General features: G+C 38.4%; 1 non-coding gene across 1 annotated transcript in view; it reads left to right on the forward strand.

Moving 5' to 3' along the window:
- LOC100602285 overlaps window positions 1–23,836 on the forward strand; it is a 68,976-nt gene extending 45,140 nt beyond the window's left edge. The window contains exons 2-4 of the transcript XR_004029558.1: window positions 5,159–5,222; window positions 5,809–5,967; window positions 23,443–23,836. This is a non-coding gene — a transcript (uncharacterized LOC100602285). The remainder of the gene's footprint in view (window positions 1–5,158; window positions 5,223–5,808; window positions 5,968–23,442) is intronic.
- Window positions 23,837–25,030: the final 1,194 nt, after the last annotated feature.

Here is a 25,030-nt window from a genome sequence, read left to right on the forward strand (position 1 = left end):
AGATAAACACAGCATGGACAATAACTCAAAAAGAACAAATTAAGAATCTCCCCTTGGTGTAGGGTGGGCATTTTTGTCTTAAAACATACAGTGCTGCTTATCAGCCATGGAGGTTAGAATTAAAAATTCAAACACATTTGGCAGGAGTTCCTGAGCTGAGAAGAGAGAAAGTAGGAGAAGTATAACATTCTACAAGAAAATGACTAAGATAAAGACATACATTCTTAAGAAATGTATGAAAGAAACCAAGCCCTCAGACAGAATATAAAATCAGAATCTAACACATTTTAGACCCAGTTTAGTGAAACTGGAGAGTGCTGAAGACAACGAGAAAACAACCAGGATGAGAAGTGCCGCGAAAGGAAGATAATTAAGAGGCTTTTCATTAGTAACAAGAGAGACTGTGAATAAGAAATGCTATCCTCAGGCTGCTTAGGAAAACATAATCGTCTACCCATACTCATTTGAACTTTCAGTTCGACAGTGGAATCAAGAAATCTACACACAAATGAAGACTGAGAATACTATTTGAGAAAGACAGGAATTGATGAGGACAGAGGAGATTAGCAGCAACACGGAGCAGGGAAAATGGCACACTCAAATGGACAAATGTACATACTACAATTTTAAGTTTCTGCTTGTGTTTTATATCTTCTGAATCAGGAAGCCAGAAATAGAATGTGACCAAGAGGCTATGTCAATAAGAAAAACAATCAAATAAGAAGGAATTAAGAGCTGCCTCAGGTGTTAGGAATCATGAGAACTAATCCACTACAGAGCATGCTTGTCCTGCCTGCCAAACAGAAGTTGATCACTGGCTCACTGATATGGTGTGGATCTGTGTCCCCATCCAAATCTCACGTTCAGTTGCAATCTCCAGTGTTGGAGGTGGGGCCTAATGGGAGGTGACTGGATCATGGGGTCAGAGTTTTCATAAATGGCTTAGCAACGTCCCTCCTTGATACTGTATTGTGAGTGAGTTCTTGCGAGATCTGGTAGTTAAAATATGTGTGGTATCTCCCCACTCTCTCTCTTTCTCCTGCTCTGACCACATAAGACAAGCCTGCTTCCCCTTTGCCCTCCATCATGATTCTAAGTTTCCTGAGGTCTCCCTAGAAGCAGAAGCTACTATACTTCCTATATAGCCTGCAGAACCATGAGCCAATCAAATCTCTTTCTTTATAAGTTACCCAGTCTCAGGTATTTCTTTATAGCAATGAAAGAATGGCCTAATATACCCACCTATCCTGATTTTTAGCATTTTGGTCATGTCTGGCATTTGGGTATGTCTCTTCCGTTCTTTATTTAAAATGCCGTTATATTTTACCCTTTATACTTACGTTCCCAATATAAAACAGGGGACTTGTAACCACAGAGTAAGTATTGCTGGAAGCTGACATTCTAAATGTCTACTTCTAATGAATCCAAAAAGTTGCTATGAAACTCTAGGGAAAGGTAGGAGATTAAAATGCTAAGTTCTATTATTGTTTTTTAGCCCTTGAGTGTCAGTTAATATATCTTACCTCACTAGATCATGGGAAGCAATGCTGAATAAGCACAGCAAAGGGAGAATAACTGACAGACCTTTAGGCTTCTCTCATGAAAGCATTTTGTTCAGTTGCTGCTGAGGGCTTTGTGCTTGTGTATGTTTATGGGACAAGTGAGGATAAATTTCAAATGTTTGTGATATGAACAGCGGTCACTGGGGGCATCAGAACACAGGACGATGCTGTCGGTTTGTGAAATTGACTTAGTTGTCAGGACTTGGGAAGGCACATGTTCTAGTGTGGAGTTACACTAAGCACTTCAGGAAATGTCGGGAATCTATTTTGCACTACAAAAATATGACTAGAAAAATTTTAAGTAGTAGCCCAAAAGAGTCAGCCACATTCAAGCAGCCATATTCATTTGTAGGCTACAACCTACCACGTGGAAAACTCTGGCTGTACAGTCACATCATATTGAAGACGGATTTCCATTTGAGTAACTGATCCTGTAAATTTGGTTTTGCCTTTCTGTGAGGCTGCTGCAAGGAAATGAAGATGCCATAGAAAAATGTAGTGAGTTAAACAGTGTTCCCCAAAAACTTCTTCCAGAAGAAGCTTTCCACCCAGAGCCTCAGAATGTGACCTGATTTAAAAAAGGTCTTGTTAAATGTAATCTGTTAAGATTAAGTCATCGTGGATTAGGGTGGGACATAATCCAATGACGGGTGTCCATATAAGAAGGAAACTTGGACACACACGCATACATAGAGGGAAGACAATGTGAAGACAGAGACACAGAGAAATACCATGTGACAATGGGGGCAGAGATTGGAGTGATGTGGCTACAAACCAAAGAAAGCTAAAAATTGCCAGCAACCACCAGGAGCTAGCAACATGTTTTCCCAAAAGCCCTCAGAGCGTGCCCCTCTCAACAACTCAGTTTTCTGCTGTTTTAAACCACCCAGCTTCTGGAACTCTGTGACATCAACTCAAGGAAACCAATACAGAGGGCATTGTTCCTATATGAGCACTGTTATCTTTACCCTAAGGTGGGTGTCACATTCTTGTTCCTCGATGCCAAGTTAATGATCATTGCTCAGGTTCATTTCATTCTGAAAATACAACTTCTCAATCCCCTGTCCTGAACTGAGGTGATCATAAAAAGGAGTTATCAAATACAAACCCACCATGAGATTCAAATTCTAATGGAGATAAACAGCACTTTGCAACAGTAGAGATGGGGTTGCTCAGATCATCTGCAAAGATGTCCAGCTTTGTGCTCCTGAGGGTCCAAGGGTCTTTCAAACCATTTGGAATTTTCACAGGAGGTTTTTACGGAGGAATCCTAGAAAGGTCTCTGGAAAGCAAGTACCCTGTTTTCTCCATAAGATAAATGAGGATACACACACACTCTATTGCAAACAGAACAGTCATGACACTCTTCACCAGCAGCCTTCCAGGGGACATTCATTCATGGCTCTCCCACTCAAAAAGCCCTGAATCTGAACATAGCAGGCAACTGCCTGATGCGACAAAACAGGAAGCCATATATGGACACACAGGTGCACGAGTCTCTCAAGTGCTGATTTTCAAATGCTGTAAATCCCAGGAGAAATACACAGCTATAACTGCATAGGAGGCAATTTGCCAGAGAAAAAAGAGAACACTTATTTTTGATTTCAAGTAAAAAGAGAAAATCAATTCATTCAAAGACTTCATGAGTCATTTCAGTTATTTGCACTCACTTGCCTAGGGATGTGGGTAAAAGTAGGGTAAATTGGGCTTCCGCAAATAACCAGTGAAGAAGATGGACTGATTTCACAATCCTGGCCCTGACTGCTTCAAGTTGTACTGGGAAGCCCCTTGAGGAAAAGCAAGGCCCAGCACCGGGACAGTCCTGAGGTTGTGGTGAACACACAAGCCCTCCTGTGACGTTCTTTCTTCATACTTCCAAGAAGTTTCATGTAGCGGAGAGCTCCAGTTGACTTTTTGTGGATTTAATTAAATGAAATAGCATGCTTGAGTAGCTTTGAGGGGGTGTTAAAGAATCACACAGAACAAACTACTTTGGTCTACAGCTAATTACTTTATCTGTTACATAAGGCTTTCTATAAGGCAAAAGAATCCTGTCATAACAACCATCTCCCCTGAAGAAAAAAAAAATATTTAACTGGAAAATAAAACTTCTTGGAGTTAGCCAGCCAGCTTTCTTATAAAAATAATTGGATATTAAGTCTTTCTTTAAAAATATATGTACGTGTTGAAGTAGGGTTGCATTATAAATAGAGACTGCTACTAATTCAGTTGCAAACTGTAACTAACTTTCGCTTTGTATTAATGCCTAGAGCAACATGGAACATCTTACAGCTTTGCACAACTTTGAACTTATTTGTGTTCCGAAAAGCTGTATGTATGTTAACAAGGAACCGCAGAACACACCTTTTTTTGTGCCGTTTGACTGGCAGACTTTGCCATGTAGAACATATCAAGTATTCAGGAAAGGGCAACTCACAACTTGAAAGATGTAAACATTACAAAATCCACCAACTGCAATGAGAAACGAGGATCCCAGTACCTAATAAAACCAAGGGGCTGTTTTTTATTCGCCCTGATAGTCAAAACCAAGTCTTCGCACTCAGTTCTGAGTTCTTACCATTACATGTTAAATCCTCTGTGAAATCCTACTACAGGAAAAAGACAAGGTAAACCAAATGAATTCAGGTGACCAGCTAGCAAAAAAGATTTTTATTTTCAGGGTGAGATCATTTTAAAGCTTAAGACCAACTCTGTCACTGTCGGTGCCTCTTCCATCTCTAGGTCCAACCCTGCCTCAGCAGCACCTTGCATCTTACCACTGAAACCTGTACTTAGTTCTCAGCAGGTTTTAAACGTCTGATGACCTCTCTGAGTCCCCTATGAGGCTATGAGTTTCTACGACTGTGCCTCATTCATCTTTTCACCCATCACCACCTCACCCAATGTTTGGCACAAGATCAGTGATCAATAAATAGGGCTTTTAAATAAATGTTTAAAATCACAAATTTAGAGAGTACACATGTATGAAATGTGACCATATTTAGGGACCACAGAATACACAAACAAAACATTAAAAGTAATGTTTCCAGGTATATAGCATTTAATATATTATTATAAGGAATATCTGCTTTTTAAATTACAATATTTGCACCTCTTCAGACAGTAAACGTAAATGAATGATTGGTGATAAGAAGGAGAAAGTCAACAGGAATAGAGACAGGATATCTTCTCCTCTTACTGGTTTGAATAATATCCCTCTATATTCTCTCTGCTCAAACACCCCACTTTCCTTCTATTCATGGGATGACTGAGGTTCCTTCTCCCTCAGATCTTTCTCTTTCCTTACACTGTATGAAACTTCAATGCTCCTTGTCACTTGGCTTAGTGCCTTGACACTACCAAATATTTTTGTCAAATTTAAGCCAACAGCACACATAACTTCAGAAAGAGGCTTAGAGTCATCTAAACCAGGCTGGGTGCAAATAGAGGACACATCAAGGCTGTTCAGGTCCAGGCTTTAGATGAGCACTGATTCACACAGAAGAATGGGGGACTTCTACACTCCATGGGTTACTCACTTCTGTTGTGTTTTGCAGCATTCACTGAAAATAACTATTTTCTTTTTTCACTTGCAGGATGGAAAGGATCTGGTCCCACCCCTGGATACGATCAACCTTCATATACTCTGTATTATACACGGTGAGTAACCATTTCAAATCCTTTCTTTAAAGTAACAAACCTAAGAAAAAAATTAACCCTATTTATAGAGTTTGTCGTAATTTGTTTCCCAAATTAGAATGTTACTTATGAGTAGGTCATGAACTCACTTCAAATTTTCTACTTCTCTTTCAAGATGTAGAGCCACTAACTGAATGCGGAACTGGTGTGTGATCCATGCCAATTAAAAAAGAATTATCCTCCTTATTGTTGCATTCTGCACTCTGGGTTACACTTCTAACTGCCATGATTTTTATAATAACAGAACTCACTCCTGGGTCTTCATTTTCTGCCGTACCTATGAACACGGTCAGGTTTATGAATCGCTTACAAAGGCACTAGTAACTGAAATACTAGCTTTTAAAATCTGAATATTGACATAAAAAAGGCTTCAGATTAGATGGATAGTTTCAACTTTTATATTTCTAGTATTATCTTTAATGAACAATGTTGGTCAGAGAACTTTGCCTCTGTACCTTTATTCAATAATAGGTAACAAATCTTTAATTTTGTTGTTGGTTAGTTGTTGCCACCTTGCTCTCCACTCTCTTGTCCCTTATCTCAGTAGCCATCTCTGCGACCTGCAAAGATGGAAAGGGAAAGCAGGAGGTGGAAACTGGTCAGCAGCCTTCTGGTTTATCAGCCACACTTACAAAGGTCAAAGGTGCAAAGCATCAGAAGACAGTGGTTAGAATGAGATTCTACATGCTCTCAATGAAGAATAAAGGTAAGCTCAATATTTCATGAAACAAAAAGTTTTTTAAGTTATTATAAAGGAATGTTTCTGTGGCTACTTTTTTATTAATATTCAATACGAGGACTTGAAATAATATTACTTCTGATAATAGAGTGCTTAAAATTTTACTGTTTTTGCAATCTAAAAGCTCCCTCTTCTGACCAGGCGGAGTAATTCTTTATAGGCTCTTTTATAAAATGTTCTTTATATTTTTTCTTTATTTTATATATATTCTACTTCAAAAACTTTCATAAGTCTTAATAATAAGAACAAGCAAATCTGAAATTATATAAAAGACACCTCATGCTCAAACCTTGGACTGAAAACATAGCAATTACAAGTTTTATATTATTGTTTGCCTCCAAAGTTACAGTAAGTTGTATTTCTAAGACAATAAGAATCCACTGTCTTGAGTAGTAATTATAAGCTGCTTTTTGTGGCAAATATTGCGTTACTGAATCAGCAGTGGTGGGGCAGACTCTTTGGTTTTTACAAAATAACATAATTGTATATAATATAAATCAAATACGGAAAATCTTGAAAATATACAAATAGATTTAATTCACAGCAATTAATTCAGCTATTAGCATCTTGAAAAATACATCTTTCATGGCTGCATAATATTCTATGATAACACATATTACAAATTCCTTAAATAATCACATATAGATACTTATATCCAGTTATAATGATGGAAATATCATTACACTAACATAACTTTATAAAGTCCCTTCCAGAAGCGTTATGCAAACTTACAATTCTGTAGACTGTACATGAGTTCTCACCATGTCCTCCAGAATTCTTAGCATTTTAAATATTTACCAAATTTATTAATTTTAAAAATGCTATTTAAAAATTAAAGTTTTATTATAGTCACATAAAAATGTTATTCCTCTAGTTATTTTGGCCATTATTATTATTATTGTACTTTTTTGTAAATTAACTTTGTGTTCATTAAACGTTTTTCTAAGACAGCATTCAAGATTTACTTGGGAATTTCAGCAGTTCCTCATATGTTCATTAAATATTTTATTACTGTGTTCTTTAACTTACTATGTTTTGTAATACAAAGAAGATTTTAATACGTCATATAGTCAAATCCACATTCCGGAATGGAAATATTTATTCCCATATTATATTCATTAATTTTTGGTATGATTGTTTATAGTTAGTGTTGTAATTCATCTAGAATTAACTTTGTTGTATGCTGTAAAGATATAAATAGCATTATATTTTCCTGATAGTTAACTCTCAACATTTAATAAATAATTCATATTTATTCAATGGATTTTAATACCAACAGGATTATACACTATAAACTTCTGTGTATGTACCTATTTCTGGTTTTACTATTTTCATTTATTGATTTCTCTATCTAGTCAGCTATGTTAAGCATTTTAACAGTCTAGTTAAGTCACTTTTTATTATCCCTGTTTTTCAAAATATTTTTGCTGTTTTGGACATTGATAATTTTACATTTTAGAACCATTTTGCCAAGTTTTTAAAAATTTCTAAGATTTTTAATATTTTTGTTGGAATTGCATTAAATTTGGGAAAAATTGATATTCATACAATCCTGAATCTTTATATCTAAGAGTAAGGACTAAATCTTCATTTCTTCATATCACTTTATCAAGTTTTATGTTATTATGCATAAAGATTCTTATGTATATAGGCACTTGCTTCTTGAGTCTATTTGAGTCATCTTATATTATCTATAAACTCTATCCTTAATAAACTCTTTTAAGAAGTATAAAGTTTTATTCATTTTTAAAATTTTTTTTTATCAGGACCATTACAGAACTCTGTGAGAATTCTTCTCGCATTTTTCCCATTTTATTGTTGAAATTCCAAATGTTAATGGGGAAAACTGAAATTTGTTTCTTTTCATAACATTTCCCATGTTTCATAAATTTTTCCAGATACTCATTGATCTCTTTTATATGAAGCTTGTGTATTTCTTCAGCTCATAAAATTCCTTATTTCATATCTTCAAATAATTCCATTTGTTTTAGTCTTTTATTCAGAAACATCGATTATATATATATTGAAACTCCAAATGTATTCTATCTGCTATTTCTCTCTGATCTGTTTCTTTTCTCCACCCACTTTCTTTGTGTTCTGTTAGGATCCTCAAGTGAGTTTTCTAGCCAGTAAGTAAAAATTCTGCAGTGTTGGTTCTGTTCTTTAATGATGAAATGCAGTTGCAAATTCCAAAATTGCATTTTTAATTTTCTTAAATTATTTCACTTCTTTTAGATTCCTTTTGGTGTGTTTTTAGTTTTCAGATAGCTCCTGTTTCACTTCAGTCTCATAGGATTCCATGTCATCTTTCACTTCTTCTATTAAAAAAAAAAAACTCCTCTTGTCTTATATTTTAGTGAGATCATAAAGCAGGTATTGCCCTAATATAATTTATCTTCTGTAATAAATCTCTTCCAAACCAGCTGCTTTCCTGGATGTTGAGTACTATGTCCCTCTCCTTATTTTGAGCTGCAAAATCTTTTCACAGGCCTCCTGTTGGTTGTTTTCTATTTACACATCCTTGAGAGAGGAGAGGTCTCTCCTAGCCTCATGCTTGTGTGTAAATAGAGTAGGAGGACTGTCCTTGTGTCTCCTCACTATCCATCTGCTTGCTGTTAGAAATCGCCTCTCAAATTTTAAGCTCAAAAGGGGTATTTTTTGTCATCCTTGCTGTTTTAATTTAAAATTGCTTTGCCCTTTTAGTAAAGCCAGCAGCCTAAAAGAAATGGGGAAGAATCATAACCACGATCAGTCAAGGCTAATTCTGTTCAATCTCTTCTCTGTATGGCTCAGAGGTCAGTTTTCTGTATCCAGATTTGTTTGTCCTGGTCTCTATGACAGGTACACAGATTGAGGCTTCTTGGGAGTCTGCTTGCCCAGAAAGAAATTCTTTTCTTTTCTTTTCTTTTCTTTTTTATTTATTTATTTTTTTTTTTTTTTTTTGAGATGAAGTCTTGCTCTGTCCCCTAGGCTGGAGTACAGTGCAGCTCACTGCAAGCTCCACCTCCCGGGTTCAAGCGATTCTCCTGCCTCAGCCTCCCAAGTAGCTGGGATTACAGGCACCTGCCAACACACCTGGTTTATTTTTTATTTTTAGTAGAGATGGGATTTTGCCATGTTGCCCAGGGTGGTCTTAAACTCCTGACTTCAGGTGATCTGCCCCCCTTAGCCTCCCAAAGTGCTGGGATTACAGGTGTGAGCTTGGCCCAGGAAGAAATTCTGCTTTACCAAGGGAAGGCTCACTGCTTAGAGGGATGCCTGGCTCACCACCAGCTCTCTGCCTGGTTCCGCCACGGTGGAAGCTCCAGACATCCTGGAGGATCTGCCCTGGGCTGATCTTGACTCCGCAGCAGCAGAAGTGATTCTGAGGGTGTTGTGCTCTCTGCCCACAGTCGACCCTCACACCTCCTTTCACCACTCCAAATAAGGAAATATCCATGGGGTGCTGCCAGGACTTGCTTTATGTTTGTATCATCTTCTCAGAAGGGGACCTTGTGAAACAGTCTTCAGCGTCTTCCTTCAGTTGTCCTCCAATTGCTCTCTTCCAGCAGAAATTATTTGCACTTTCTCTCAGATGATTGACTCTTTTCCCTAGTTTTCAGTAATAACATTTCTTTTAGTTTGCTGTCATTTTGGCCATTTCACAGGAGATCTAGGAAAAGACAAATGAAATGCCTGGACTCCATCAAGTTTCATCGTACCAAAATGCCATTCATTCAACTCTTGTCCCACTGACCCCAGGTAGAGCAAGGGATTTGCATTCCCCTGATGCAGAATCCCTTTGCCGGAAAGCTATTTCCCCTTTTTTCGCAATTCATAGTACTTTTCTATTTCTCATATTTTGTGTGCACCTCTTTCCAATTAAACTGTAAGTTCTTTGAGTAAAGGTGGGGTGACCAATGCCTCCTGGTTTTCCTAGAACCTCTCATGTTTTGAAACTGAAAATCTCCCAAACCAGAAATCTTGTAAACAGGGATGGGTGGCTATGCTGCTCAAGGTCAACATATGCTCTGTCTTTAAGTCCCTTCCCAGCTGTCATCATTTAAAACTGTCTTGCCTATAGCAGAAGTTAATGACACATATATTAAATGAGTCACTTTTCCCCATGGCTACAACCCCCTGTGACTACAAGCACATATTAATAGGGTAGGATTGGCTGGGTGCAGTGGCTTATACCTGTCATCCCAGCATCTTGGGAGGCCAAGGCAGGTGGATCATTTGAGGTCAGGAGTTCGAGACCAACCTGGCCAACATGGTGAAACCCCATCTCTACTAAAAACACAAAAATTAGCCGGGCTTGGTGGTACATGCCTGTAATCCCAGCTACTCGGGAGGCTGAGGCAGGAGAATTGCTTGAACCCGGGAGGTGGAGCTTGCAGTGAGCCGAGATCGCACCACTGTACTCCAGCCTGGCAACAGAGCGAGACTCCATCTCAAAAAAACAAAATAAAAATAAAAATAGGGTAGGATTAGCTTACAACTACTAATCAGAGCAGCTAAGTGAACTAACTGGCAGTCAGGTATATTCATGTGGGGAAGTTGTGAACTTTTTGTAATAAATACAGTAGCCTGCTTGATTATCTCTAGACACTTACACATTTCTAAAAAGTTCTCATCACTGGAGTGGTTTCAGGCATAATTGCTAAGAGTAAAGTATGAGTGGAATGATTCCTTTAAGGCTAATATTTTTATAGACTCGCTATGATCCCATTCATTAGATATGCAAAATATATTTTCCAAAAGCATTGGTGCCTCGGGCTGCCCTCCATGGCCATTTAAAACATTATAATGAATTGCTTACTGGATGTGTGATAATACACTAGATGTGCTTTGAGATATGTTGTCTGTCCTAAAGAAGATTTTGTTCAGAAGGGGTGGTTAAGAGCTGTGACTGTTTACTGCTTCCCCACGGCCAACTCAAAATCACCCCAAGTACATCCTTAATGAAATGTATTCTGAGCAGCTTCTCATTTCTTAAATATTTTAAATGACTTTCCCTCTTTAAATAGGGAGAACAAGTCTTGCTCTTGGCATAATCACTGTACGCAAGCCACAGAGAGTTCACCTGACAGGAGAAAATTCACTGGGCCCTTGGTGAAGATCCACCCCAGTATCATTCACACCTCACCTTTGTTGGAGGTGTCAAAGACCGGGGAAAGGAAAACATCCGATCACCCTTAATTTGAAGAATCAGATTAGTCAGCAAATGTTTTTTGCTTGTTTGTTTTTTTTGAGACAGAGTCTTGCTCTGTCACTCAGACTAGAGTACAGTGGTGCGATCTCGGCTCACTGCAAGCTCCGCCTCCCAGGTTCAAGCGATTCTCCTGCCTCAGCCTCCTGAGTAGCTGGGACTACAGGTGCCCACCACCACACCAGGTTAATTTTTTCTATTTTTAGTAGAGACGGGGTTTCACCATGTGGCCAGGATGGTCTCAATCTTCTGACCTCGTGATCTGCCCACCTCAGCCTCCCAAAGTTCTAGGATTACAGGCGTGAGCCTCCATGTCTGGCCTAGTCAGCAAATGTTTTACAAACCGTAACAATATGCAGGAGACAAAGTGATGGAAGCAGCCATGCAGTTGCTGTTGAAAAGAACATGAAACTAGAAAAGGCACCCAGTAGGCACCAAGGAGAAATGAAGAGAAACAAAACCTGTGAGAAAAGCCAAAGGAGGTGACAGGATGAAATTAAACTAAGGGAAATGTTGGTTTTTCAAACATATTTAAGCTGCCTAAGGGCAGAAATTGTGCCTTATGAACTAATCCATTTTTATTCTCATACCTCAGTGCACCAAGTGCATAGGAGTGGTTTTGTGTGGAAATAAGAGATCAAGTTAAATAAATACCACTATCAGGGCAGATAGTCTCTACTTAAATAATTTTAAAAGCCCTTTCAATATAGCACAGATTATGCAAGCTTTTTTTCTGGAAAACTGTGTAGGTGTGTGTTTACATTCTTAACAGGACTTGGAAATTAATCACATATTGATTATGAGTGACTAATTAATCACTGAACCAAACTACCCACAACGATGTCATCTGCTTTCAGATGTGTCTAAATATAGCAACGAGGGGGCTGAGTGTGGTGAAATGAAGAAGCAGATTTTATGTTAGCACATGAGCTTTGCAGACCAATGGTCTGATTCAAACCCCAGGTCTGTCACTTTCCAGGTGAGTGGCTTTGAACATTACTTGACCTCTCTAAACCTCAGTTTCCTGATTTGCAAAATGAGGATAATAATAACTCCCTGGCACAACGATAGCTTTATGGATATGGGACCTGTGCCATCACACAGAAGGGCCCACACTTGAAGTTCTTCTGTACTCCTCCTGAAATTGTAAATAATGATTATCTTTGAACTTGCGTTTTGCACATGAAGTCCAACGAAACAATGGAGCATCATCCATGTGAGCAGAGAGAGACCCTTGCTGCCCCATTTGCACACTGTGTGGGCAATGCTCCATGAGCACAGAACTCAGGTGAACATATGATGTTTGGGAGTTTAGAGAGATCCAAAGGAAAGAAAAGGAAAGCATATATTATGTCTATCAATAAGCAGGGGACAGACAGCTCAGAGAGGTCACACCTTCTATTTGAACCAGAACTTGCTTTCAATCCAGAAAGAGGCAATGATGTTCTAAGATACATGGAAAACCAAGGAACACTAGCATGTTATTTGTCACTCATTTATTTCCCTGTATTAGTCACCCACTTAGTTGGCAATGACCACATAGTAGAAAAGGGAAAGACAGGACGGCACATACTTCCTTTTCCTGTCAGTCCTGCCTTATTCATAAGTAAGTCAATGGCAGAAAGTGTTGGTAAATGCTAATCAAGACGTGAATTAAAGACAGTTGAGTTAGTTTTGTGCAGCACTTCCACTGGTCTGGTAAGAAAGAAATACATACACATGTGTAAGCTATGAAATATAAATGGTGTCATGTCAATGATTCTGCACACAAGTTAAATGCCCTAATATTTGCATTTAAAATTGGCATTGTACAATATAAAGATGAATGATACAATTCAGGCAGATAATTTACATTGTTATTTTTTTACTTATAACATCGAAAAGCAAATAAAAAATACAATGACACATAAAGAGAGACTGCAGAGGAAAGGAAGAAGCTTCATATTTCAGTACCATTATCACATCACTTTCTGAATACTTGAGCAAGGGGCCCCACATTTTCATTCTGCACCAAGTCCTGCAAGTGATCGCTAGTGGCACATACTGATCAGTTGAAAAAAGCAGGTATTTTTCTCACATAAACCCTTTTAGGTAACATTTCCTCAATTTGCCTGATCATAAAAATCACCATTAGCACTATTGATAGTAGCACAGATTACAGAAACTCTTTTCTGGAGAACTCATATTGTAGGTGTGTGTCTGCATGCTGAACAGGAACACCAGGAGAATTTTATTATCAAGTAAGTTCAGAAAATGCCTCTTTAGAAGAATGAGGTTGTGAGAGATTATATCACAACTTTCTATTACTTGATTCTTAGAATTTTATTCTGTGCTTGGCAACTATTCTAATTTGCCTCTAGTGTCTATTGTATCCATGATATTTTCATATTCTACTAAAAAGCTTACTTAATGCTTTCTGTTTCCAAACACTTAGTGATATTGCCTATAAACTTTTCCACCTAGGTTTAAAGATAGCTCCAAAATTGGCCTCTCCCTGCCTATTGAAACATATGCCTCTATTCTCCCAAATGCACGTTTCCATCCATGTCTTTGAGCCCACTATTTGCCCCTTAAGTGTTTTCCCCTCTGCCTATTGTGTGCCTGTCTGGCACTGAGATGGTTTGGCTGTGCTCCCACCCAAATCTCATCTTGAATTACCACAGGTTGTAAGAGGGACCTGGTGGGAGGTAACTGAATCATGAGGGCAGGTCTTTCCCATGCTGTTCTCGTGATAATGAATAAGTCTCATGAGATCTGATGGTTTTATAAGGTGGAGTTTCCCTGCACAAGCTCTCTCTTTTTCCCTGCTGCCATCCATATAAGACACGACTTGCTTCTCCTTGCCTTCCACCGTAATTGTGAGGCCTCCCCAGCCACGTGGAACTGTAAGTCCACTAAACCTCTCTTTCTTTTGTAAATCACTCAGTCTTGGGTATGTCTTTATCAGCAATGTGAAAATGGACTAATACAGGCACAATCCAGGATAATTCATTTCCTGCCTTTTCCCCACTCCTTACTTCTGCAAATGACATTTCTCAGGCTACTTTGACAAGTGGCTTTCCCTTGGGTTTGGTCAACAGAGAGCCTAGACAGCAGTGGGAAAAAAAGAAACCAGCATGTGTATTTGCACTGTCTCTGTATTAGTCCATTTTCACACTGCTATATACTACCTGAGACTGGATAGTTTATAAAGGAAAGAGGCTTAATTGACTCACAGTTCAGCATGGCTGGGGAGGCCTCAGGAAACTTACGATCATGGCAGAAGGCAAAGTAGAAGCAAGCACCTTCTTCACAAGGTGGCAGCAGACAGAGAGGAGTGAGCATGGGAAACTGCTCTTTGTAAAGCCATTGGAGCTAATGAGACTTACCCACTATCATGAGAACAGCATTGGGAAAACCGCCCCCATGATCCAATCACCTCCCACCAGGTCCCTCTCTCTACATCTGGGGGTTACAATTCAGATTACAATTCAAGTTGAGATTTGAGTGGGGACACAGAATTAAACCATATCAGTCTCTATCTCTGGAATTACCTGTATCTTCATGTCTCCTGTTTCTTCCTGACAGTCTATCCTTCTGTGATCATAGCTCACCACAGGTAGCTCTGTCTCCTCGTCTCTGGTAACCCCATATTCCCCTTGTGCCCCAGTCCTAAGGTTGGTCCTGTTTTCTGTTGATGCTGACTTTTGGTCACCTTCCTGTCCCTTTTTTTATCTGTTTAGCTTTTTTAAGACTTCTGCAGCTAATCCTCCCTATTAAATATCACCTCTCATTATACCTGGCACAGGCTCTGTTCTCCTGATGAGGTCTTCCACCATTGCAATCTTCAAAATGCAAGTTTTCCAAAAATTATGTAACATGTAGTTTTTGAGTATCTTAGGAGGGCATGACACTGAAGGTAGAAAATGAATAAGACATAGTCCAGTTGTCCTCAAGGAACTTACAGTCTCATCATGGGAGGCAGACAAATCCATGTATGATTACAATATGGTATTTTGGACAAACACATATGCTTTGGAAGCAAACCACATGGACATGAGTCCTGGCTCTACCACTTACTGACTCTGTGAACGTGGACAAGGCAGGCACCCCTCAAGAAGGATTTTGTGCATTGCACTAAAGAGCTAGATTGGGAGGTGCTCTTTGTACACGTGGGAAATATTTAGGAAGACTGCCCAAGCAAGAGCACTGAGATGCATGAAGAATTCCTGATCGGTTTCAGGGCCACTCTTTAGAACTGTACTTCCATATTTCAGGATGGTGGGAGAAGAAATAAGGAGATGGAAGCAGAAGAATTATTTGGGCAGCAAAGTCATCTGAAATTATTGGTCAACTGGTGAGGGAGAAGAAAGAGTTGAGAAAAATCACAAATTTCTGATTATTTAGCAAGTCTTCCATGACTGTTCCAGAGCTGCCTGATCTTGCTTCTCTCTGAATTTCTTTCTTTTTTTTTTTTTCTGAGACAGAGTCTCACTCTGTCGCCCAGGCTGGAGTGCAGTGGCGCGATCTCAGCTCACTGCAAGCTCCGCCTCCCGGGTTCACACCATTCTCTCGTCTCAGCCTCCAGAGTAGCTGGGACTACAGGCGCACGCCACCATGCCCAGCTAATTTTTTTTTTTTTTGTATTTTTGTATTTTTGGTAGAGATGGGGTTTCACTGTGTTAGCCAGGATGGTCTCTATCTCCTGACCTCGTGATCCACCCGCCTCAGCCTCCCAAAGTGCTGGGATTACAGGCGTGAGCCACTGGGCCTAGCTGCTTCTCTCTGAATTTCTAATGAGCAATGGTTAGCACCAGACAATAACTCATTTCCTTATCTCTAATTCTTTTATGTATTCATCAGTGACCTCCTTCACCCAGATCAAGAGATAGGTCCTTAAAGACAAAAGCAATAGTATATTTTTCTATACTCCAGAGTGTTCCCTATCATATTTCATATATAAAGTTATTTAACAGATTTCTTTGAGGAATCTAGGTTTTTAAAATATATTTCAAAAATGTTACATCACTATAAGCAAGATTAAGTAACAATGTAAAGAATTCAATAAGGTAACTCTAAATTTTTAGCTTTCCAAAATATCAACTTACTAAATATTAATTATCAAATGGAATAAAAATGCAATCTCACTTTCAAGTTTGAGCTTCTATGGTTTCAGTTTAATTTTACTAACCATCTTTAGTAATAAAGAGCTGCTAATGGCTTGATGATTCGAATTCAGAGAACCAATTTGATTGGATTTTCTGATTAAGTGGACTAATGTTAACTATGCCATATGATGCATAATAATCTATCAAACCCCAATTTTTAGCTCTCTTTTAATGGAGGGCTAACTGCATGATTAGAAAATGAAAAATACAGTTTTTCAGGATTCATTTACTGTAAGTTGACTGAAATTGAGTGGAATAAAACCCAAGCATATTTGCCTTGCAGATGCTATTTCCATGTGTATAATAATTATTTCCTAATATTGATTTGAGAAACTGTAATTTGCTTTCACATTTAATCAATGGAGAACAATATTTGGATCAGAATTCTTTTTGAGTAATATCATAATTGCCACATTATAGACCCTCTCTTTCCCTTCTCTTGCTAGCAATATTAGGTTTCTGTTTCCTACTAAACTGTTTAGCCTGTTTGGAATTCATGTGACATTTTACATGGAAAGAAGTGTGAAATGCCACTTTCCATACTGCTACCTTATAAATTATTCATCCCTGCTGTTTATCAGGCAGCTTCTGCTTATAGATAAGAAGTCACCTCTCGTTTGCTGCACACATCACATGGGCCTAAACAATCAAAAATGGTGTGTAGCCTGCTAACAGAGCAAGGGGAAAATCCAAGCAAGAATAGTTTGGAATGAGACTCTTCCATCCTGAAACAAGCCCCACCAATCTTTGACATGCAATGATAATATTTAGCTTGCTAAAGTGCATAGTTGAAAGAAAAATGCACACTCTCAATAGAGGACAGACAACAGAAGGTAAACTTTCCCAATCCTGATGGGTAGCTTTAGTGAATCAAAGGTCAAATGAGCAGCTATTGTTACCCTTTCAAGCAACCTTAGAAATTTCCAAAGCTACAACTATCAAGAAATTCTCTGTTTTTTCAATTTTTGGAAAATATGACAGTGTTCCTATCCACATTATCTAATTATCCATATTGTTTTTCCTGTAACTTTGTAGTGTCCCCCACTGTGGTCAGATTTTGATATGACATATATATTGATCTACTATCCATTTTTTTAACCAACTTAACATAAATCTGTTGGCAAAAATGCAATAGCATCTTTATGCACTTCAAAGCTTAATAGATTACAATCAAGCCTATGAGAGGAATGGCTACGTTTATTATGACTTTAAGTGATTATTAGAGATAAAAATATCACTGAAATAACTAGAACATTTTTGGGCCAGCTCAGTCTTCCCCACAGACAAACTTCCTGCACTTCATTCAATCCTAACTTTGCATGAGTATAGGATTCAAGTTTATAAATCTCATTCCACATTTTACCAACCAACAAAAAGCATATATTAAGAACATATTCTGTGTGTAACAGTATGCTAAATGAAATGCTATGGACAACGGCAAAGAAATGTAAGATACACAGTGGAGGGCCTTCTTAACCCCCTCAGTGTAAGAGAGGCAATTCCCATTTATAGATTAAAACAGCTTCCTCATTAGCTAATGGCAGAGTCAGCACCAAAAGTCAAATTTCCAGTCTTTAAAGCTAGAGTTGTCCCCATGTCTTCTTTTATGAGCCTGCATGCTGCCTCGGCAGATAAAAATGACACATACAACTGGGCATGGTGACTCATGCCTGTAATCCCAGCACTTTGGGAGGCAGAGGCAGGTGGATCCCTTGAGGTCAGGAGTTCGAAACCAGCCTGGCCAACATAGCGAAACCCCATCTCTACTAAAAATACAAAAATTAGCTGGGCATAGTTGTGCGCCTGTAGTCCCAGCTACTTGGGAGGCTGAGGCAGGAGAATCTCTTGAACCCGGGAGGCAGAGTTTGCAGTGAGCTGAGATTGCGCCACTGCACTCCAGCCTGGGCAACAGAGCGAGATTCAGTCTCAAAAAAAAAAAAAAAAAGTGACAAATACATAGAGATTAGAGTAACACAACATACAGTTTATATGTAAATAGTATGCTGGAGATCCAAAGGGAAGTGGGACATTAACAAATCCATGGAAACATTTTAGCATGAAGCTCAAAGCAGACTTCCTATGGATAATAGACCTTGATCTGTGCCTTGAAGAGTGGAGAAGAGTGAGTAGGATTCAAGCAGGTACATAAGAATAGGAATAGGAAATGCAATCTGTATGTGTTTGGCTTAATGAATAAGTGATGTAATGAAAGGGATGAAAGGGGCCTTCTTGATTGGGGAAGCTTAAGGAGTCAGTCTCACCAAGTCAGTGACGTTGTTGTCAGTGGGCACAATATTAGAAGGCATTATGTGATCACAGTCAACTCTCCTTGAATGCACATCCACAATTTTTTCATAGAGCACTAATCACTTATCTTCCACACTATGTGTGGTTGATGACATCATTTGGCGCTGATTCCTCACACCTCCCTGCTCTCATACTCTTTTCCAAACAACTGCTCAGCCACATACCAGCTTTGATGGACACGATGCTAAGAGAGATGAAGCCTTGAAGAGTAGTGCTTGGGGATTATTCTCTTGCACATCTACAGGCATCATGAGAAGGCTGGCTTCTATCAGATGAAAGATACATGGGGCTGAGTTTCATCAGCCAAGTTTAGCCTAGACCATCTAAGCCTCAGCTGCCTAAGTGAGCACAGCCAAAATGAGCAGAGCCCTCCAGGAAAGCCCAGTTTGGATGGATGAACCCTGCAGATGCATGAGAAATGCATGTTTACTGTAGTATGCCACTGACATTTTGTGGTTGTTTATCGCAGAGCAAAAATTTATTTATAAACCATGAAAGACACTCAAATGATACTATTCACTAACTTTTATAATATAGAGTAAAATATCTAAAAATATGAAGGCTAAAGAAAAGAGGTCAGCAACATTGTTTTTTAACTTGTATTTCAAGTTCAGGGGTACATGTACGGTTTGTTACCTAGGTAAACTTGTGTCATGGGGGTTTGTTGTACAAACTATTTCGTCACCCAGGTATGAGGCCTACATTTTATGTACTCACTGAGTACAGCTTAATGAATTGGATTCTTATGAGGATAGAAAGGATAAAAAACATCACCCCTGTTCTCAGGAAGCTTAAAACTGAGTTGATACTATATGCCATATACATGAGAAAAGAGACAAGAAAATTCAGTCAGCTATTTAAATGTAGAAATTGCCTTTCTTGGATCACTGCATATGAGACACTGCCAGGCAGATTAAGAGAAAAGGGAACTAGCTTCAAGGTGTGAGAACACAAGACATCTGGATGAGGAGAGTGTGTTTTTTGTGGGTGCTTCCACTAACAGCCTGCATGCAAACCATGGAGCTTCGGGGACTCTGGCCACCCCAGATGCCCATTTCTTTAGAGGTAAGAGAAGCCCAGCACAGGGATCCTCCCTACATGAACTTTCCCTGGGGAACAAAGTACATGTCTAAGAAAATGGGCTTTTCTTCTTAGGTAATGACATTCGAGTCAGATTCAAATTGCTAAATACAAATCCCAACAAATCAAGGTTACCATCAAGCAGGTTTATAATTGTCACTTTTAAAAAGCTGCTCTAAATATTAGATTCCCTTTGAGCATTATAATGAGAACCAGGAATTTAGGAAGAGCTCTAAGAGGTGCTAAAAATTAGGATCCACTTATACTCTACTGGAAGAGAAATGACAGTAACTTGGAGATAAGGGCATTAAAAGGGGCCCGTGCTCCTTTTCTCTGAGTTCCCATGTGCAGGTCAGCACCACTTGGTTCTTTACCAAGGGCAAGACTTGCCAGACAGGGCTAGTGCATAAAGTTTCTGGCGTGATTATTAGTGCTGTCACATACTTTTTCTCTTGGCTGTTTGTCTCCAAGTTAATAGCACGTACAGTGTATTGAAGACTATAGATTTTAAATGCATATTGCCTAGGTAAAGACCACACGGTATGAGAACTTAGGAAGAAACACTATTCCCGGAAATCAGAAGTGTCAGACACACTAATAGAATTATAGTCAGTGGGAACAATGGGGTATCACCGGTGAGGTTTTTGAAGAGCCAGCCTTAAGTGGACCAGGAAATCCATTAGGGGAAAGCAAGGGGAAGCTGCAAAGACAGTGGTGGGAGAGCTCCAACATAGCTCCTGTCTGGGGTGAGGAATGTCTGCATTTTTACCAGTTCTTTGGCTAAACATTCTAAAGGTCACTTTAAAAATTATTAAAGGGGAGGGGAGTAAAAAATAAAAAAAGAAAATTAAAGTAGGGTGACTAAGGGAAGGTGAATGGCTAAAGAGACTAAAGATAAGTTTAAGGACAAGGTAACAGACAATTTAATGGAGTAAAATTTTTAATACAATTTAAAACCCAGTAATATTAAAAAGTTAAACTTTAAGAATCAAATCAAGCATGAATTAGAAAGTTCTAAGTGTTTTATCTGGAGTTAAAATGGAATTTTTTTCAAATATTTTAGAAACAAAAATTTAAAAGAAGAAAGATTAAAATGAAAAAAAAGCAAGAAGCCTATAGAATGAACAGGTGAAGTTAACTGAAATGGAAACAGAAAATAAAGTAAAATAATCAGCATTTAGAAAGAGAACAGAAAGTTCTAAAACTGTGTTGAGAAACTGAAAAAACAGAGCATTAAAGAAACAAGATAATATAGTTAGTGTGGGGGTGAAAGGGGGAACAAGACTGGAAAGGGGACTAGGTTGAGGATAGATACAGAATTCACACTGTCAGCAAGCCAGTGATGGGAATTTCTGGTTAAGCTTTGTGCAATCCATTTCTGCCTCTGCCACTGTAGCTGCCCAAAGGATTACCCTTGCCCACTGCCCAGATAGAGCCTATTTATCTAGACACGGGAATTGCAACAGAGAAAGAATGTATTTCACGCAGGGCCAGCTAAATGAGAAACCGGAGTTTTGTTACTCAAATCAGTCTCCCCCCGAAAATGTGGAGACTGAGGTTTTTTAAGGATAATTTGGCAGGAGTGGGGAGTGCTGATTGGTTGGGCCATGGATGAAATCATTGGGGCTTTTGGTGGGCTCTCTCTGTTGTCTTCTGTCCCTGTTCTGTTGTCTTCTGTCCCTGTTCTGTTGTCTTCTGTTCCTGATTGGGCCAAATTACCAGTCTAGGTGGTGCCATCTGGTGCATCAGAATGGCAGGATCTGAAAAAAATGTCTCGAGCACCAATCTTAGGTTTTACAATAGTGATGTTATCCCCAGGAGCAATTGGAGAAGTTTTATCTTGAGACCTTTGGCTGTATGACTCCTAAATCATAAGTTCTAATCTTGTGGCCAATTTGTTAGTCTTACAAAAGCAATCTGGTCCCCAGGCTAAAAGGGGTTTTGTTTCAGGAAAGGACTTTTGTCACGTTTGTTTCAAAGTTAAAGTATAAACTAAATTTCTCACCAAGTTAGTTTGGCCTAGTCTCAGAAATGAACAAAGGCAGCTTGGAAGTGAGAAGCAAGATGGAGTCAGTTAGATCAGATCTCTTTCACTGTCATAATTTTCTCACCGTTTTAATTTTTGCAAAGGCAGTTTCACTACTCACAGACATATTCCTCTTAAAACCTCAGGACCACGATTAAAAGAGGCCCCTTTTCCCTCCACCTTCATCATAGCCATGCTGTTTTTTCATTTGTTTGTTTTTGGGTTTTTCCCCCAACTTGCCCAGAGAACAGGCTTGCCAGACCATGTGGTCGTGTCCACCTGGAGGATGCAGCTTTCTCCACTGTGTACAAGGGCGTTATATGGGCTAACTGTCGCCCCAGATGTTTTTTTAAATTGTTCACATCATCTCACATAATATTTTCACAGCTTGGGCTTTTCGAAATTGAACTTCTTAAGTACTTAACTATTCAAATTCTTTTAACCCAATATTTATATGAATACCCGAAATAATCAAGAAATGAAATCAAATGAGTATGTTAAACAAAAGCCATGTAAATTTAACAATAAATAGTTATTTTTATGTGCAGCACATAAACCCAGGGAATTACTAATGTTGGTATCTTTTGAGAACATTTTTTCCTTTGTGACTTTGGTTTATGCAAATAGCTATATCTTAAGAGCTCATACCGTGAAGTTACAACTTGATGCCTGAGGATTGATTCTTGTATTCCCTTTAATCTTCCTCCAGTCTGACCTGGTACTTATATAGTTTAATCCTTGCATTAATATTTTAATATAGATTTGATTTGGATTGAAATGAGCAAGAAGATTCACTGGAATCTATCTGAAGAGATTACTTGTGTGATTTCATTTTGCTGCATTAGTAGTCTGTGATAGATATACTCTATTTGCAGAGTACATCTACCTTCAAATCAAGCGTCTTGCCAAAAGGCAATGTGACAGCTAAGCTTGAAGTTTATAAAAAATAGCTATTTGGTTCAGGGAAAAATAAAACAACTCACAACTTTTCACTAAAACCAAACCCGCTCTTCTTTTCCAGATGGATTATATTGGATAAATACGTTTATCCCTATTTTCAATACTTAAACACACAGACACACACAGATAATTTGTATCTTGAGACCAATTTCTTTTATCTGTACAATAAAAAAATTGGACTAGATACTGTTTTTTGTTTTTAAAAAATAAAAATAGTTTTCTTTTTCTTTTATGAATAATTCATGGTTATGACAGAAAAGAAGAAGATTTAAAATAAGTGAAGGTGATTCTAGACTTACCAATAAAAAATATTGTTAATGTCTTCATATATAGTCTTACAGACATGTTTTGCATATGTGTAAATATACAATTATATATTTTAAATAATTATTTTGCACTACATATTGTTTGATAACATCTTTCACTTATCATTGTATTGTTTCTATCAGAGATTATCCTTCAATTTTATACACCATAAATTATAAACCTAGCTCCAATTAATGTACTTAAAATTATTTTCTAGTTTCTGCTTTATGAGTAATTCTATGATAAAATCCTGGTATAGATAAATGAACATTTATTCAATTATTTTTAGAATCACTGCCTGCAAGTAGAATTTGTTTTTTAAAGTATGCATATTCTAAATTTAGGTATGTATGAATTTTGAATCATTTGATCAAGTTTAAACTTTTTCTCTACTGCAATAATGTGGATTACTTTTGCTTGTATAGCATGCAGGAAGAACCTTTCAAAAGGTTACAACCAGAGACCTGAAGGAAGCAAGGAAGAAAGCCACATGGTTGTCAAAGAGAAGAGGAAAGGAGATCACTAAGCTGGATGACGTTTTCTGTTTCTTTGAAAACAGAGAAGATGACAAGTTAGGGAGAGATCAGAGGTCATACTGTGAAGCACCTTTGGATAAACGGCAGGGACTTTGGATTTTCTTTTTAAATGTGAGCATAATCCATTGAAAGGTCTCATGCAGGGAAGTGGCAAAACACTTTTAAAATTTTTCATCTTTTCTTTCTGAAGTAGAGTTTAATCTCCATTTGTTTGTCTTCTTTGATATCTCTCAATAGAATGTTGCGGTTTTAGTATTCTCCTATTAAACATTTGTTTAACTTTCTTGTTCTTCTAAATAATAATTTATTTTCATTATTTTCATCATTAGTGTCACTGAAATGCCAGAGTTTCGGACTAGGTCTGCTACTCACCACACAAAAAGCCAATCACTGAGACACAAGTATTGACAGGTAAGAAGGCATTAATCAGGTGCTGCAGCCTAGTTGATGAGAGATTAGTCTCAAATCCACCTCCCCGATGGACTAAAATCAGGGGATTATGTAGTAGAGAAGAAATGTAACTATATGTGAGAAAATAGGAATCAGGGAGGGAGAAGCAAGAGGAGTTGGTCAACAAGACACAGGTGGTCAGTTAGGCCACCATGATGGGTGAGGGGTCTGGCATCCCATTGTCTAGATGCAGTGATCTGGTGAGTTTCAGCTCCTTGATACTATCTGGGAAGCCCGAGGGTTGGTTTCCTAAGAAACGAACTCAGATAAGACAGAAATGTCAATTTCTTAAGTTTCATGACTAGGAAGGTCAATTTCTATATTTATTCAAAAAACCCCATAAACATCAGTTCTATGGGACAATCGCACCAGTTTCATCAGCATTTTAGCAAAAAACATCTTATTGGTTCCTTCAGTAGTTAACTCTCAGGTTCTATGAACACAGTGCTGTACCAGTGATTCATAAGTAAGTCTCTGCAGATCCATTCAAGAACATAAACTTCTAGGGAGCTAGGGAGAATGGTTTGGGATTACCTTTACATCTGGTCTGCTCTAGTCACCTCAGAAGAGACAGGGGGACAGATTCAAGCACATTAAAATCAGATGAGCTGTACCTTCCTCTTAATTTTACCATGAATCTAAAACTGCTCTAAAATAAATAGTCTTTGAAAAAAAACAGATGAATGCTTTCTAGGAAAACTGTGACCTCATCCGAGAAACTCTTACAGTTCTCTGGCTCTGGGGGACTTTTGGTCCCAGGCCTTTAGATCTTTCCTAAATTAAATGCCTTAGATCAGCATCCCCCAAAATATATGTGGAGGCTCAGATCCTAAAGGTCTGGATTCTAATGTGCAACAAAATTTGGGAATAACTATTCAAGACTAACCTTTGATCTCCTACTTTTTTTTGGAAGATCCAGGATTCCCTATCACTGTACTAATAGTAATCAGGACAGGCCTTGGAAAGCAAATAATCTGATTGGAGTTGCTCAACATGAAATTGCCATGACGTTAAGTGTCCAATTCAG

Source organism: Nomascus leucogenys, chromosome 4 (assembly GCF_006542625.1).
Source record: "Nomascus leucogenys isolate Asia chromosome 4, Asia_NLE_v1, whole genome shotgun sequence".
In the NCBI taxonomy this organism is placed as follows: domain Eukaryota; kingdom Metazoa; phylum Chordata; class Mammalia; order Primates; family Hylobatidae; genus Nomascus; species Nomascus leucogenys.